Below are 17,686 nucleotides of genomic sequence, written 5' to 3' on the forward strand. Positions count from 1 at the left end.
TTGATTGGCCATAAGGAGGCAGGGATTCTCAGTAAGCTGGCTTAACAGGATTCTTGCTAAAACTGGCATCAACAGGCCAAAATTGGGGGCTAAGGATGAAGCCTAGACAAAAAGCGGGCTCAGGAAGCCTGACTCAAGTTTGGTCAAGGAGGGATTGTTGTCGTCCTTCCAATGTGCTAAACTGCAAAAATGGCCACAGGTCTCCACTCTCACCTGTACCCATGCCTTTTGTAAGGTGACGCAAGAAATTCCTGTTAAAAGGGGAAATCTCTCTGCACCCTTTGACTCTGGGCTGGTCTTATGACTTGCTGTAGCCAGTAGATAATGGAGAAAGCAGCACCGTATCAGTTCTGAGCCTAGATCTCAAGAAATCCTGCTTTTCCCCACACTTGTTCTCTCTTTCCCTCCCTTCCACTCTCTCAGCAGCAACCAGAGGAACCACCTAGCAGATCCCAGCCCCAAGTACTATCCTATAGGATCATGAGCTAGATACATAGCTACTGTTGTAAGCCGCTAAATTTGGGGGCTGTTTGTATGAGGCAATAGATAACTAATACGTTCTCAAATGTGTCCACGAATTGAAATCATTTGAGAACCATTAGAAAATATACTGATGGCTGGGCGTGGTGGCTCACGCCTGCAATCCCAGCCCTTTGGGAGGGCAAGACAGGCAGATCACAGGATTTTGAGACCAGCTTGACCAACATGGTGAAACCCCATCGCTATACAAATACAAAAATTAGCTGGGTGTGGTGGCGCAGACCTGTAATCCCAGCTACTCAGGAGGCTGAGTCAGGAGAATTGCCTAAACTTGGGAGGCAGAGGTTGCAGTGAGCCAAGATTGTGCCACTGCACTCCAGCCTGGGTTACATATAAGGCTAGGTTTCCCCCACCCCTATCCTGCAGAGTTTCCGAGTTATTTGGTCTTGATTGCAACCTCCACATTGGGGGCAGTGGGGCGGAGTCTTACGTTCCCCCAGGTGATCTCAATGTGTATCCAAGGTTAAGCACCACTGCCTTAGCTCCTCTGGCCCGGGCCATCCTGGAGCAAAACAGTTGGACTCTCCGGCCATGCAGAGGGTTTGCAGGAGGTACACAGGTCAGTTACAACGTGAGCTATTATCAGATGCAAGAGCCCATGGATCAAAGTCAGTGTTTCTCAAATTTTAATGTGCATCCTGATCACCTGAAGATCTTGTTAAAATTAAGATTCTGACTCAGTCTCTCTGGGGTAGGACCCGAGATCTTGCATTTGTAACACACCAAGGGGATGCTGAGGCTGGGGTCTGTGGGTTCCACTTCAGTTGGTCTATGGGACCTTCCTTATACTCACTCCTTCCAAACATCCTTCACAGACTTGGCAGCTGCCTCTCAGCTTCACTTCCTCAGATGTACTGCTGTAGTCTAGAGGAGAATAATCTCCAGAAAGTTCCCTAGACTTGGGGGGGGGGGGCTGCTCAGCAGCCTCTCTGAGGGGCACATAGACAGGGCCTGGGGATCTTCTTGGCTATGTTATAGCTCCACGGAACTGATTCTAGAATAGGGGCCTCTGACAAATCTAAAGAAGAACACTGTATTGGTTTGCAAGGGTGCCATAATGAAATGCCACAGACTGAGTGGCATCAACAACAGAAAGTTATTTTCCCACAGTTGAGAAGGCTAGAAGGGCAAGGTCAGAGTCCCAGCAGAGCAGGGTTCTCCTGAGGCCTTCTCCTTGGGTTGCAGATGACTGATTTCTCACTGTGTCCTCACATGGTCACCCTTCCGTGTGTGTCTGTGTCCTGATCTCCTCTGCTTACAAGACCACCAGCTGTCTTTGATTAGTGCCCACACTAGAGACCTCATTTTAACCTAACGACCTCTTTAAAGACCACATGTCCAACTAAATACTGTCACATTCTACGGCACCAAGGGTTAGGATTTCAACACATGAACTGTGAGGAGACACAATTTAACCCAGAACAGGAATTCACTTCTCATTCTTCCCATGTGGAACCAGCAGCAGGACCAACCTTACCAGTCCAGTGCTGGCCTGGCAAAGCTATGGGCAGGGGGCAGCTTGCAGCGCTGTGAAGCACTTTCAAAGGCAGAAGGACCAGCACAATAAAGTCACATTTGAGAATGAAGAATAGGCTACTGTGGCCAGAATGTATACAGAACACCTAAAGAAAAATGATATTTTCTCTCCAAAGCAACCATACCATAGCCTGAATCCATAGTGTTCTAGGCAGACTGAAAGCCTGGAATAAAAATTGCTTTGGACTGAGGAAATGGTCAAGAAATACTCATTAAACACCCAAGACCACACCCGGGAGCCACAGAATTGTTGGGAACAGGACTCTTGGGATCAAAATGCTACCAAAACTTCAGGAGAAAAGCTGGGAAATCCTCTGAGTGCTAACGCAGCACCTTTGTGCTTTGTCATCTTACCTTCTTACTGACCTAGTTAACCTCCTCTCCTCATTTGAAACGTGAAGTTAAATGAACTGCCTCAAAGGGTTACTATGATTATTAAATCACAAAATGTATGCAGTGGAACTGGACTTACCAATGCGCAAGTGTGTCATTCCTAGCCTCCTTCCAACTTTCTCCACCTTCCTAAACCTCATCACACCCTGTCTGAAGAATTTTGCTCAGCTTTTGCTCACCCCTGGTCTATCAGGAGCGTTCTATCTCTGCCCCATTGTCTGGCTTTTTGTGGTACAAATTAGGAAGAATGAAGGGAGAGAGGGAAAAGGCAGAGAGACAGAGTTCTGCTTTTGTTGCCCAGGCTGGAGTGCAGTGGCACAGTTTCAGCTCACTGCAACCTCCACCTCCTGGGTTCAAGCAATTCTCCTGCCTCAGCCTCCCAAGTAGCTGGGATTACAGGTGCCTGCCACTACGCTGGCTAATTTTTGTATTTTTAGTAGAGACAAAGTTTTACTATGTTGGCCAGGCTGGTCTCAAACTCCTGACCTCAGGTGATCTGCCCACCTCAGCCTCCCAAAGTACTGGGATTATAGGCATGAGCCACTGTGCCTGGCCAAAAGATGTTAAGAGAAAATTCTGAAGCTACCAGCAGTGGGGTTCAAACCCACATGGACATATGTCCCTTGACTCTTAAGTCTAATGCCTTTAACTACTCGGCCACCCTGGTACGGTGGTTCTTGCCTATTGAGTCAGCCCCCAGGACAGCCACATAATTGGCAGGCAGAGGAGAAACTAAAGGTGATGCCAAGGCTTTAAGTCTGTCCACCTGGCAAAGAAGATCTCAGAGACAGGAGATGCAAGGGAGAAAATAAAACAGCAGCAAAATCACTAGAGCTAAATGCCAGGGAGCATTGTGCAGTGACTGCCAAGTGAGAGGTTCTGAAGTAGGCTGCAGAGTGTGGGAGACCAAAGAAGGAAAGGCAACATTGAGAGATCCACTGCGAGGCTGAACTGCAATCATTTTAATGTTCTTTGAGAGATGACAATAAAGATTGGAATTCCTGCTTAATTATTTGTGGCTGTTAGAATTTGTTTCTTAAAACATGACTCAGTGCAGAGGCTGGTATGCATGAGATCCTGGGTTTTGTTGGAGGGAGATGTATTATCTCTATATCTAATCTCCCCTTGCAGAGTTTCTTCTTTTGCACTTAGCAGCGATTACCATTTCTATTATTACTATTATTGGCCACTAGCCTTATGCTCTGGGACCCAGATTCACATTCTTCTCAGACATAACTTGATGTTTTAGAAATCCTCCCTTCTACCATCTCCTGAAAGACTCACCTACAGACAGTTTTCGAATGACTGGAAGAAAAACTGGTTTGACTGTGTTAAAGCAAAACAGGCAGGAAGCCATTAGCATGGGGTTGTTTCTGTGCCCAGAACCTTCTTACAAGCAAACTAAAACTTAACTTAGAGGCCTTCCTTACAACTAATTTTGAATTGAGCTTCAGCCAATCACAGACAGCCAACCGATTGGTTATATAACTAGGGCTCTTCCATTGGACCATACCCAAGTAAGGCAAATGCTGCTGTAACCATTCAACTCATGTCTTTACTTTATTTCCGCATTCAGCTTATAAAAGCTCACTGCCATGACACCAAAGCAGAATTATTTGACCTTCGTTCAGTTTTGAATGCTGCCTGATTCATGAATCCTTTAATGCTCAAATAAATTGTTAAATGTATTTTGTCTGAAGTTTTTATTTTAACGGCTGGTTACCATTTGTCTCTGCCTCCTGAAGGAACCCAACAACAGGGTCTATTCCAGAGACTTTAGACTCCAAGACAAAGCTCTCTCTACCCTAGCCACTCTAAGACATAGACTGCTGGACACAGTAGAGTCATTGAAGAATCCACAAATCCATGGGCTTTTCAAACTTTGCCTGTGGACTGAAAAAGTATGTTAGCCAATGTACACGCTGTGTTTGAAATGTACATACTGCTACTGGAATCATAGTACTTTCTGTCTTTTCTATCTTCTTAATACATACTTTTATATAATTGCATTGTGTTAAGAAAAGACTCAAAATATTCTTTATCTAAAAAGGGTTCTTATAAATAAACAAAAAAAAAATGCTGGCAATCTTTGATCTAGAGAATCTATAGAGATTCTCCAGGCTGTGGAATTCTCCAGCCGGCACGTGATAAATGGCGATTGAGTTTGTTCTTTGAGTTGTTTAACAACAGTACCTTGAATCTAAGTGATACAGTATAATAATGATAGCCTGAGGGAAGAAAGCAGTCTCTGATCACTACCTCACAGCCAGCTCTGGGCACTCCCACAGGGCTGGCTTCATTCTAGGTCCAGCTGCACCACTTGTTCGGCGTAGCCTTACACAATTCATCTCTCCACTGAGGGTCTCAGTGTCCTCAACTGAACAATGAGAGGGTGTGGTTACATGGCCTCCGGATGAAGTTCCCAGGGCTTGGGAGAACGGTGGCATTTTTCTGGCCTCCCGCTTACAAGGAAAGCACTCTGAATGAAACGTGTGGACAAATGCAAGACAGTGGCCCAGCTTTGACCTGAGGCTATGCACTGAGGGGCCAGTAAGGGAGCAGACAGTGGAACAAGGAGGACTTCCTGGGAGAAATGTCTCAGATCGTAGAGCAATTGTTTACCTAGACACATAAGAGAACACATGCTGCGCCAGACTCCTAGACAGGCTGAGATTACATAGGATGCACACGAGGTTTTCAAGTTTCACCCCAAAAGCTGCATTATGAAGGACTCCTTTTGCTTTTTCCATTATGCAAATCATCTTGGTATCTATTGATTGCATCTGCATGTGAAGAGGGACACTGGGTTTGTAACTAATGTATTTGCATGTGCATTTTAATTAATCTACTTGCAGGAGGGAGGTGATTAGAGGGGCAGATATGGAAATATTGCTGTCTGTGGCTAATAGAATTTGGCACCTCTGGAGTGCTGTCTGATGAGTGGGATTATTGCAGGCAGGTGGGAGCTGGAGTATGCCCTCCCTGACATGCCCATAGAGAATTTACCCTGTGACCACCACACACTGTCTCACCAGCCCGAGGAAGGCAGAGAACTGGAGAGAGCAGGTGAGTTCTTGGATAGAACTTCCAGTTGTTTACCCAGATCCACATGAAGAACAGCTACTTTCTCCTTACATCGTTATGTTTTTACTTTCATGAGTCTTGGCAGAAGCCATCAGAAAGCTACCACATTATCTCTCTGTGTTGGCAATGCAACTCCTAGGCTTGTCTAGTCAGAGGAAAGCCTCACAGCTGTTTAACTATCTTCTTTGCTCTTTGAAGCTAGCATTAATATTATGCCTAATTTGCATCCAACATTTAAATGTACTCATTAAGCTCTAAAAGCCACAGCACCTCTTGACAGCCCATTCTCTGATGAAGACTGCAGTCTTGTCAGAGGAATAGAGAATATTCCTGGAATATCTAGAACATAACTTCCCAAAACACATTTTACCCAAATACGAGGTTTTTGTATATAAAGGGGCGAAGCGACTGCTCTCCTGACTGTCCCGAGGGAGTTCCTGGGAAAGGGCGCGGTGGCAGGGGAACCCTAAATGCTGCCCTAATTAACTGTCATGGAAGAAGATTTAGAGTTTTGAAATGCCTTAGTCTATTTGTTTGTTGTTGTTTTATCATTTACTGAAGATTCACATGCAGAAAGAAATGAGTGGGACTGACTGCCAGCTTGAAACCAGGATCTAAGCCTTAGTTCTTACATCAATCGCATTCCCTTTTGCCTGTGGGGACAACTTAAGACTCCCCACATATGTACTTTTCCAGTTATTGCTTTGGGCTCAACAGGGGAGTCAGGCCTTGGGCTCCAGGTAAACAATCTCCAAAAGATGGCTAATATACATTTGGTACACCTGGCACGACAGTAAACAAGGCAAAACATATCTTTGGAAAGAGACTCATTTCTACATGTTTAAAACACAGGGAAGTCGTAGATACAAAGTAAAGAATACAACTGAAAGGAAATTCATAAATAGATAAGAGACAGAGGAATTTGAAGAGAAAGAGGGTCCCAGTATTTGTTCAGAAGAACAAAGAGGGAGTTTGACACTGGGAGAATAAAACATTATAAATATTTGTTACTTGAGTTATTGACTTTTAGAATATGTAACACAAAATTCTGTTGGCTGAGGAAGAGGTTGGTTTCCCTCACCGTTACCCAAAGTAGAGCTTCACTCTAGCTTGGAGTCACCAGCTTATGCATTAAGACAACCCCAGAAGGTGGTAGGGTGGTCCTGCCCGGAGAAACTCAGGGTTCTCTCCTTGGACTTTGAATTCTGGATGGAAGGTTAGAGAGCCCTGCACAGGGAAGGCTGCTGAAAGATCAAGTCCTAGCTGGAGAATCCAGGACTCTATCCTTGGTCTTCATCTCTAATCAACACAGACTGAATCGCATGGGCATCTCCTTCATTCCCCCAGCTTGACGTCCCATCTCTATGCTGTCTCCAAATGTATGCCCCTAGCCCAGCTCATTCTTCTGAGCTCCAGACTCAAGGGCTTCAGGGCTTATACCAAAGGAGGCTAAGGCAAAGCAGGGTGATTTCAGACAAGGGCATAGGTGCCAAAGTGGCAAAACTCAGGGCACGTTTGCAGGAGGGTGAGTGCCTGGTGTGGCTAAAATCAAGGAAAATGGTGGGAAACATGGGAACAACAGGGTCACAGCACACAAGGCCTTCTTTCAGGGGGCTGTTGGGAAACACAGCTGCATCTGGATGAGTGGTACCGTCAGAGCTCTTTTTATGCCAATTAACCTGGCAGCAACCTGTAATATGGGTAAGAAGGAACTGAGGAAAGGGGTCAAGAGACTGCATCAGAGGCCAGAAGCAAGATGATGGCAGAGGCGGAGAAAGAGGAGGTTGGATGTGAGAAACACTGTTCCATTCCTCAGAGACTCCCAGCTCCCCCTGCCTCAAGGCATGAGCACCCAGTTCCTCTGCTGAAGCCACCCACCCAGACTGACTGTGCCTCACATGTTCCTGTCCTCATGGTCTCTGTCATGACCTCCCCAGCTGGTCCAGGCCGCAGCTTCACACCCTCCTTCATCGCACTTCCCGACACTGCATTGTCCATTGATGTGTGAGACTGGGAGTGTGACTATCTCTCTGGCCACACTGGCTCGCTCTCCCTCCACTGCTCTGCTCCCAGCAGCTCCCAGCATGGCCCAGCAAGGCAGGCAGAGCTCCCAGGCCATCTCCAACAGCTCCATTGCCCTCTCTTCTTGCTATTTTCAAAAACAAACGGTCCAGAGGTTCATTAGATGCCTACACGCAGTTGGAGAGGTAATGACCTGTCCAGGAATATGAGGACATGGAGGACAGATTAAAAATCAGGAGCTTGTGTGTGTGCCACCTGCCCTCACTGTCATCTGTCTCCTCATTGTCTCTCAGGAAGCTCATCACTTCCTGAGCCACGATCTGCCACAATCCTCAGCAGGCTTTCAGAAGTATTTATCATGCTTCCAAAGTGATTGACTTCTGATGAGAGGTTCGGGAGCTCAGGAAAATGCTCCTGGCTTACAATGTATTGTGAGTAAAAGAAAAGAAATAACAGGTACTCTTCAAGTGTGGGAGCTGGAAAAGATTCTAATGAAATGTCAGGGCTGGAGTTTAACCCACTTGAATTTGGTGTTTCTATTCTGGAGTCGTTGAGTTTCTCATTCCTAAACCTGGGCTCTGAAGCACCCAACCACAGATATCAAAATCATCTTGTCATGTCCAGAGGAGAGAAAAAAAAGGGATCAGAGATGAAGGGCTCATTTGTTGGGGTGGGATGAAACAGGACATGTTTTGAATTCCATCTTGGAGGCAGATGGCTCTGAAGTAGAGACCACCATGAGGTGGTGGTCTGAGGCTGGGGACAGATCTGTTCCTGGCATGACTTACTCAGGAGAGCTGGCCTTACCTGACCTCAGCACCCACCAGGACCCAGCTCTTGTAGTGTCTGATTCCCATCCCTGTCCCAGAGACAAAGCCTAATCGAGAGCCCCATGGAGAGAGCAGGTGCCATGCCAGAGCTTTACCAATGTGTTTTGGCTGGAAAGGCTGGCAAACGGGCGGCTCCGGGCCTGCACCCAAGTGCAGATGCCACAGTCACTGGCACGGGCCTCTGGGGTCCTACTCCTCTGCTACCTGTCCCCAGGTCCCCTCGTTATCTCTTTCCTTATAAGGAAAGAAGGAGGGGGTCCCTTTACTGCCCCACGTAGCCAACCATATTCTCTAAAAGAGCAGGGCTTGCAATCATAATGATAATCCCCATCCACATGTGTTCCCTGCCAAGCAGTTTTCAAAGTGCTGCTTTTCCAAGCGTTAGAAGGAATAAGTTCCTCCTATAGATAACAAATCTATATTCCTGTTGTGCAGGTAAGGAAACGGAAGCCCACAGGTGACCTGACTTGCCTAGGTTCAAACCGCAAAAACTGGCAGAGAAGGACTTCTTCTCCAGTGCTCTCTTTTCCACCAAGCCTCCAGAGCTGTACCACAGACTGGGGAACCCAGCTTCTCCCCGTAGGTGGAAAAACCAGCTGTGCACACTGGGCTTAACACCAAGAACTGCTCACCACATGTGTAAATTTCTCTTCCTCATCAGGGGGCTTAGAAACCAAGTAGAGGGACATAAAGAAACCCAGGCAATGAAGTCTTAGAAAATAAATCCTTATCCTATCTTTCTGGTTTTTTCCCTCTTGCCATCCACAGGTGCAAGAGGAGGGACAGGGATGAGGGGAGGAGGGAGGAGGACAAGAATGAATGAAAGGCAAACAAATTATCCCACTCCAGGCAGCAGCATAAACCACTTATTATTAACAGAGGCCCCAAGAGAATCTTGTTTTTAATATGATTTGGATTAAGCAGAGAGAAGGAACACGGGCTCCCACACACACCTTGGCATGATTAAATCAGCTACAAAGGCTGCTAGGCTCCCCTCCCCACACTGGGGCTGGAAATAAGCCCAGCCTCTAGACAAGGGATTTGGAATCCAGGCCATCTCTGTGCCCCAAGGAAGCCCAGCACATACACACCTGGCCAGGGACAGATAATACCACCCTCCATGTAGGCCGTCAATCACCTGTCATCTCACTACCCAGGGATTCTCCCTCAAATTTGGTTTTCTGTGTTCCCTGAAGACAATGGAGAGCACTTACCCAGAAACCAGCAAGCTTGCAATCAGGTCCTAGCTCTGTCACTCCACTAACTGGGTGAGATGTTCCTTCTATCCAAAAACCTGGCCTGCAAGGACACTAAAGCCCCACTCGATACTGGCATTTTATGAGATAAAAATTACACCTTTTCAGTCACGGGCCCAGGACTCTGGGGTCCTGCTATGCAAAGTTATTTTCCCACCCTCCCACCCCAGGGACCCACAGAGTGTCCAGCACTGAAAGATATCTTTAAAATGTTTTTAAAGTAATAAAGAAAGTAACTTCCCCTTTTATCCTATAACCTCAGAAGAAGATTTTTGTGTCTCACTGAGCTCTATCGCATTTCATCTTTGGGGCTCTCTGTGAATATGGAAGATCCTGGCTATTAAACTGCCCAGTCCTGGGGGAGGGACATGCCAGGTTAGAAAAAGGGTACATATATAGCTTGTGTGCCTATATATACACACATATATATACACATATATACATACATATATACACACACATATATACACACACATATATACACATATATATACACACACACATATATACACATATATACACACACATATACACATATATACACACACACATATACACATATATACACACACATACACACACACATATATACACATATATACACACATATATACACACACATATACACATATATACACACATATATATATACACACACACATATACACACATATATATACATATACACACAGACATATATATACACACATATACACATATACACACACATATACACATATATACACACATATATACACACATATATACACACACATATATACACATGTATACACATATATACACATATATGTATACACACATATATACACACACGTATATACACATGTATACACACACATATACACATATATACACACATATATATACACACATATATACACACATATATATACACACACATATATACACACATATATATACACACATATACACACATATATACACACATATACACACATGTATACACATATATACACATATACACACACACACATATATACACATATATACACACATATATATATACACACACATATATACACATATATACACACATATACACACACATATATATACACACACACATATATATATATATACACATATATAGCTTATAAATATTCAGGGGGTAGTGCTTAAAATACTTAACAACTGGTATGGCTGCAATAAATCAGGACAGATGCCTGCTCTGGCATCCAGTACTGCCTCACCAGGATGCTGTGAGTGCATGGAACAGCAGGCATACATTTACACATGCTGGGTGTTCGGTCTTTGGGCTATGGTGAAGGGTCTTCTTAGAATACATTGCTGCCAAGCTGGCAAACCCCTGGAAAATAGGTTTGAATGTTGTCATTGCCCAGAGATATCACTGTGTCTCTCACTGTACTTGATTGTATTATTGTTCAGCAAGGTTCATTCTCTTAAACCCCAACCCCCTGGAAAGAGGTGCCTCCCATACATCAGATATTGGGTCTGACCGTGCTACCCGCTTTGGCCAATGGAATGTGAGTAGATACGGAATACAGACCCAAAGCCTCTAGAAGGGCTATATGTTTAGGACAGCCCCCTCGACAGTCTGCTTTCTACCATTAAAAAATTTCCTGAGGATAGTCCCGGAATGAGAACATACATAAAGCAAATGTGAACTTGACTCTCAGCCCAAAACCAAGTAGAGCCAGGCCCAGCAGACAGCTGACTCGTAGAGGATACGTAAAAACTATATGTTAATTGCTCTAAACCACAAGGTTTAGAGATTGTTATCACAGCAAAAACTGACTCAGGTACTCACTTCCTTGATCCTCGGCAGGTCCCATTCAAATGTGATCTGAATGTTATCATTCAAAGTATCATGAAGCAAAGACACAGGTAGACCTTAGTGCTAATCCCAGCTCTGACACGTACTAGATGTGTGATGTTAGGAGAGCTACTTTAGTCCTCTGAACCTCAATTTCTTCTTCTATAAAATGAGAGTGATGAAAGTACCCCATAGGCTTTTTATTACCAGTATGTATGAAAAAATGTGCACCATACATGTTTGGGGGACCATTCCCTTATATCTCTGAACCTCAAGGTTGTCAATTGTTTTTTTTTTTTTTTTAATAAAAAAAGTAGGTATCAAGCCACACAGTCTCTAGGTTTCCCCCTGCTGTAATGATTTTTGAGTCCAAGTGCATACACATTTGCTCATTCATTCATTCTTCCACTTGCTCAACAGCTATACTTTGGGCAGCCTTTTTATGGAAGCACTGTGTTACATAAAACACCATATGGACACAACACTGAAGACTGACAGGTTCCCTCGCCTCATAGAACCCACCTCTACATCCCCTACCTCCAGCAAAACTCACCACCAAAGCTAAGAGCTTACACATCAGTGAAGGACGCAGGCATCCAGTAACTACTTGGATTTCAATGTATGTATAGAGGGCTACTGGAGCATGTAACAGGGAACCTGACTTGATGTAGAGGCAGGGTAAGTGTCTTGGAAGAAGGAGATTAGAGACAAGCACTGAATACTGAAGAAATTAACCAGGGCCAGGGCACTTGAAGGAAGAGTGGTCCAGGCGGATGGAATAGCATGTTCGAAATCCAGCCTGGCTGATGAGTAAGTGAAGGGACTAGTGTCTTGAGAGAGAAAAGGAGACACATCATATAGGTGCATTGTAAGCCATGTCAAAACTTTGAGCTTTCATTCTAAAAAAAAAATACACAATCAGGAGCCTTGAGGATTTGAAGACAGAGAGAGATAAGATCAGGCTTGCCATCTGCAAAGATCGCTCTGACACACCTAAAACAAAGTGATTCAGAAAGGGTGGAAATGAAGGCATAGACCAGTTCCAGCTAAACATGGCTTGAACATATTTACCTCTGTTTCCTCCCAGACGTGACTAAAAAGGTGAGAGCAAAAGGACGAAAAAGGGCATAAAACTCAACAGAGAGAACGAGAGATGAGATCAAAGCATGCAAGAGATGTAAACAAAATTTTTGAATTTGGGAAGAAAATAGAAAAAGCATAAATAAGTTCTGCAGACTGAAAAGCGCTAGGTCTAATGGCCTGCAGGAAGGCAGTAGACGGGGGAAGGTGAGAAGCAAGCTGTTTACTGCACAGAATTCCAGAAAGGCTCAAGTCAGAGAGGCACCAAGGTCATTCCAAGCAGGACATACGTGTGTCTGAAGGAAAAAAAAAATAAAGCTTGGCTCAAAGTCTGTACATGAAGCAGAATATTATACCTCGAAAGAAATGTAGCCACGATTCAGCTCATGGCTCAACTACAAACAATATTCATATAATCATAACGATATAAACAATGAACAATTCTTTAATCCAACATAATGTGATGTAGCTGTATTAGAATTGAGAGAGGAAATGGGGAGGAGCAGATTGAAAGAGCCAAGTTCACATTTTTTATTACAGAAATGCTATAAATAATATGCAATGCTTTAAAACACTAAGAAAAAGCAATGTGAGTGTGTTATTTAGAAATTAAGAGAAAATGCCAAAAAAGCTAAAGAAATTCAAAGTGGTTGCTTTGTCTGAAACTGAGGCTGGAGAGGACTGGGGAATTTCTTTTTTCAATATTTTAAAATATAAGTCTCTTAGGATGTTTGACGTTTGTGACAGTACATTTATATTTATACCCGTGTGTTACTAATAAAAACAAAAACTAAGTGAAAGGGAAGAAAACCACAGGGTCAGTAGCTACACAGGGGAGCTTATGAATAGATACCTGCAAGACAAACAGGGGAATGGTAAAGAAGGGATATCAGTGGTTCGGGATGAGTTTTGCAGTGACATTATTACGCATACATGGATACAAAAACTGTGGTATGTCAACTTTCAAAGGAAGTAAAGACGATGTGTTTTGGGAAACTGGGACTCGGAACATTACCTCTAATGGTGGGAAGAAAACAGTAATGTTGAAAATGCAAGAAAAGAGTGTAAACAAAAAGATTTTGGGAAATATTGAGAGTGGGGGAACCTGCATTTTTAAGTTCGCATGTGATTGTATGTACTATATGACTTTAAGCATGCGTATGTAAGTGAACTAATTGATTAACTTTAAGTTGAAAAAATATGCAAAGGAAATACACAGGAACATAAAGGAAAAGCAGGGTCAAAAACACATGATGTAAAAGCAGGTGTGAAGTTGAAACGCAGGACAGAAACTGTTAAACCAAAGAAAAAAAGTGCCTTAAATAAAGGGTACATTCCCGGTGCAGGTCTACCACACCTGTTCTGTAATAAGGTAACGTCTAACTTCATAAAACAAAAACTAAAAATATCAATGAGAAATGGACCACATTCCTTAGTTAATACCCATTACTGGCAAGGGTGTGGAGCAACAGGCACTCACATTTTAGGGTTGACAGAGTAGGCATTCTATGAGGGCGATTTGCAGTGTTTCTCTAATTTACCAGAATATATACCTTTGGCCCAGAAATTCTGTTTCTATAAATTTATCCTTCAGGATAGACTTGTACATTGTGAAAGGCTACTACAAAAAATATTTATTGCAGCATTGTTTAATGAAAAAAATGTTGGAAACAGTCTAAATCCTCTCTTCTCAAAGGGTGGTCAAGAAACCAGAAGTGCCAGCATCACACGAGAGCTGGTCAAAAATGCAGACTCTTGGGTCCTACCCTACAGAATCAGCCTCTACACTTTCTTTTCTTAAGTTCTAGGATACATGTGCAGAACGTACAGGTTTGTTACATAGGTACACATGTGCCATGGTGGTTTGCTGCACCCATCAACCAGTCACCTAGGTTTTAAGCCCCACATGCATTAGGTATCTGACCTAATGCTCTCTCTCCCCTTGCCCTGCACCCTCCAACTGGCCCCAGTGTATGATATACCCCTCTCTGTGTCCATGTATTCTCATTGCTCAACTCCCATTTATGAGTGAGAACATGCAGTGTTTGGTTTTCTGTTCCCGTGTTAGTTTGCTAAGAATGATGGTTTCCCGCTTCATCCATGTCTCTGCAAAAGACATGAACTCATTCTTTTTTATGGCTGCATAATCTCTACATTTCAACAGGATCATCAGGTGACACTTCTGCACTTTAAAGTTTGAGAAACACTTGTCTAAATCTCCATCAATACAAAGCTGATTAAATATATGGCGGTATATCCATAAAATGAAATTTTGTATATGCCCATTAAAAAATAAGGGACCTCTCAGCAGCCAGGTACGGTGGCTCACACCTGTAATCCCAGCACTTTGGGAGGCTGAGGTAGGTGAATCACCTGAGGTCAAGAATTCAAAACCAGCCTGGCCAATATGGCAAAAACCCATCTCTACTAGAAATACAAGAATCAGCCAGGCACGGTGGCATGCGCCTGTAATCCTAGCTACTCTGGAGGCTGAGGCAGAAGAATCACTTAGACCTGGGAGGCAGAGGTTGAAGTGAGCTGAGATCACCCCATTGCACTCCAGCCTGGGCAACGAGAGCCAGACTCCATCTCAAATATAATAATAAAAATGTTTAAAGGGACCTCTCTATTACCAACATAGAGCATTGTATCAAATATACCATAAAATGAAAAAGCAAAAAGAGGGGCGAGGGATTAGATCAGCATTGTGATATGGTGCTGCGTTAGTTCATTCTCGCACCGCTATGAAGAACTACCCGAGATTGGGTAATTTAAGAAGAAAAGAGGTTTAATTGAGACAGTGCTGTATGGCCGGGGAAGGCCTCGGGAAACTTACAGTCACAGTGGAAGGCACCTCTTCACAGGACAGCAGGAGAGCAAATGAGGACAAGCAGAGGAAATGCCAGACACTTATAAAACCATCAGATCTCGTGAGACTCACTCACTATCACGAGAACAGCATGGGGGAACCGCCCCCTTGATGCAACTACCTCCACCTGCTCCCACCCTTGACAGGTGGGGATTATTACAATTCAAGGTGATAGGTGGGGACACAGAGCCAAACCGTATCAGCTACCATTTATACAAAAAACAGTTTTTTTGGAAAATGTATTATGCATCCATAAGCTAATGGGTCGCTCAGTTTCTACTCTCGCCCCAATTAAGTCAGTGTTTTTCCTCCTCCTCATTCCCTGGTGATCCTTGTTGGCACTGACCATTCGTCTTCACCTCACTCCGCTCCTGGAAGAGGTAAAGAAAGGCACTGGGAAAGACGTTACTCCGGAGTCCCGAGGCCCCACCGGGAAAAACAAATTTAAAGATGCGGCCGGAAGCAGCCCTGACCTTATCCATACTTCACAGTTTTGTCTGATGCCCATGCAGGGCATAGACATGGAATGATGTAATAGGTCAGAGTCCTCCCCAAACTCTCTCTCAAACATTGATACATGCACACGTACACACACACACACACACACACACGCACTTTTTGGCATTTCCCAGCACCCCCGCCACCACCATTTATTCCCAGACTGATAGGTATCAGTGCCTCCCCACACCCAGACATAACACATACACACAGGAGGCATAGAAGACCTGCCAGAGCCCCAGAGAGGGCTGGATGTCAGAGTGGACATTTGTCATTTGCAATTATCTTCTCCTGGGTCGATAAAAATAACTATCATTTTTTAAATGAACAGGAGCTAAAAGCCCCTAAGAGCTGCCTCAGAGGCAAGTATTGATTAGGCCCCGGGGGCCAATTCTCTCCCCACAGGGGTCAGGGCTGAGCCCTGAGTCCTGTGAGCAGCCCCCTTCAAACAGTAGGAGGGAGGAAGGAGAGTAAAGAGTGATTAATGGCACAATCTACTTCTTCTTTAGGCCAAATGATTGACAGGAGGAAAAGGTAAAGTGACCTGGCTCTCCCATGCAGGCCTAGCAATCGATCCCATGGACCAATCTGCCTGCATCCCGGAAGACTACACCTTGTTATGAGTGATGAGAAATTACATATTGGGAGTCTGAGAAAGTGATTTCACATAACCTCTTAGTCCAGTGTGATGTTCCGGTTACCTGCTGCTGTGTAACAAACCACTCCAAACTAAGTGGCATGATTTTATTACGCTCACAGCTTCTATGGACCAAAAATTTGGACGGGGGACAAGATGAGAAGCTTATCTATTCTCTATAATGCCCGGCACAAAAAATTCAAACAGCTGGGGGTAATGTGAACAGCTGGGGGTTGAATCATCTGGAGGCTTCTTCAGTCTCGTGTCCGGGACCTGGGCTGGGATGACTTGAAGGACTGTTGCCCTGGTGCCTACGTGTGGTTTCTCCACCCGGCTTGCACTCCCAAGAGCATGTTAGCTGGGTTCCAAGAGGGAGCATCCCCCAAGGAAGCCCCCAGAGAGTAAAAGATCCAAGAGAGGCAGGCAGAAGTGGTATGTCCTCCATGACCTGCTCTCACGTCTTCACTTCCTCTGTATCCCATTGCCCAAAGCAGTTAACAACCCCATACAAATTCAAACCGAGGGGACATAGAGGCCTCTTTTTAATGATAGGAGCGCCTAAGAATTTGAGGCCTTTGTTTTGTAAATCATGAAACATGGGATCCTTTAAAAGGGGGCCCTTCGAGAACAGCTATGTAAGTTGGCTGAGACTACAGAAATAAGGCAAGGAACTGAAATACAAACCAAAGTTTTTAAAAGGTGGAATCAGCCTAACTTCTCCTTGAAGCAATCAGACCTTTATCTAAGCCCCCTGTATGCCCTGTAAGTCTATGAGTTTCAGTTCACTCGTCTGTAAAAGGAATAACAGCCCTTTCTCTTCCTACCTAGAAGTTATTAACGTAACTGGGGGAAAAGGCATTTGAAAATGTATTATCTACAGAGCAATTGCAAATGGACTGCAATGATTATGTGCTGCTTTTATCAGCATTAGCAAAGAAAGATTTGATATCAGCAAAATTCTAACCAAGGAAATTCAAGAGGGGCATCCATCTGGATGGGTATGTTCAGTGGGGGAGACCCAGGGCAGAGCAGGTACAACGTGCGGAGGGAGGATCTGGTGAAATGTGATCTGGCTTATTGTTAAGACCTCTGGACTTTGAAATCCAGAAGGTGAGAGCACTCTCT

At 44.3% G+C, this 17,686-nt stretch overlaps 1 long non-coding RNA gene across 1 annotated transcript in view; it reads right to left on the reverse strand.

The window, feature by feature from the left end:
* LOC144578041 (uncharacterized) overlaps nucleotides 1-15,429 on the reverse strand; it is a 113,331-nt gene extending 97,902 nt beyond the window's left edge. The window contains exon 1 of the long non-coding RNA XR_013523055.1: nucleotides 15,394-15,429. This is a non-coding gene — a long non-coding RNA (uncharacterized LOC144578041). The remainder of the gene's footprint in view (nucleotides 1-15,393) is intronic.
* Nucleotides 15,430-17,686: the final 2,257 nt, after the last annotated feature.

The sequence above is a fragment of the Callithrix jacchus genome, chromosome 10 (assembly GCF_049354715.1).
Source record: "Callithrix jacchus isolate 240 chromosome 10, calJac240_pri, whole genome shotgun sequence".
NCBI lineage: Eukaryota > Metazoa > Chordata > Mammalia > Primates > Cebidae > Callithrix > Callithrix jacchus.